The sequence below is a fragment of the Eulemur rufifrons genome, chromosome 8 (assembly GCF_041146395.1).
Source record: "Eulemur rufifrons isolate Redbay chromosome 8, OSU_ERuf_1, whole genome shotgun sequence".
Lineage (NCBI taxonomy): Eukaryota > Metazoa > Chordata > Mammalia > Primates > Lemuridae > Eulemur > Eulemur rufifrons.
Window position 1 is genome coordinate 66,786,359 of NC_090990.1, and position 236 is coordinate 66,786,594.

Consider the following 236-nt stretch of genomic DNA (forward strand, 5'->3'; position numbering starts at 1 on the left):
CTCTAGGGAGGAAAACAAAGCCAACATTTCTATTTAGTGACTGAAGGCACAAGTCCATATTCTTCGCTATTGCAGAAAGAAGCCCAAACTAAAGATCTGGTTTCAAATAAGCACCATTGCTCTAAACTGCACTTTTGATGTTTGCAGAATCAGTTAGAATGTAAGATGTCATTTTTCTATTTGTTTCAATTACTAAGTGAATTTTCAACTAGTTGAAAGTTACCAAATTCAAGGGC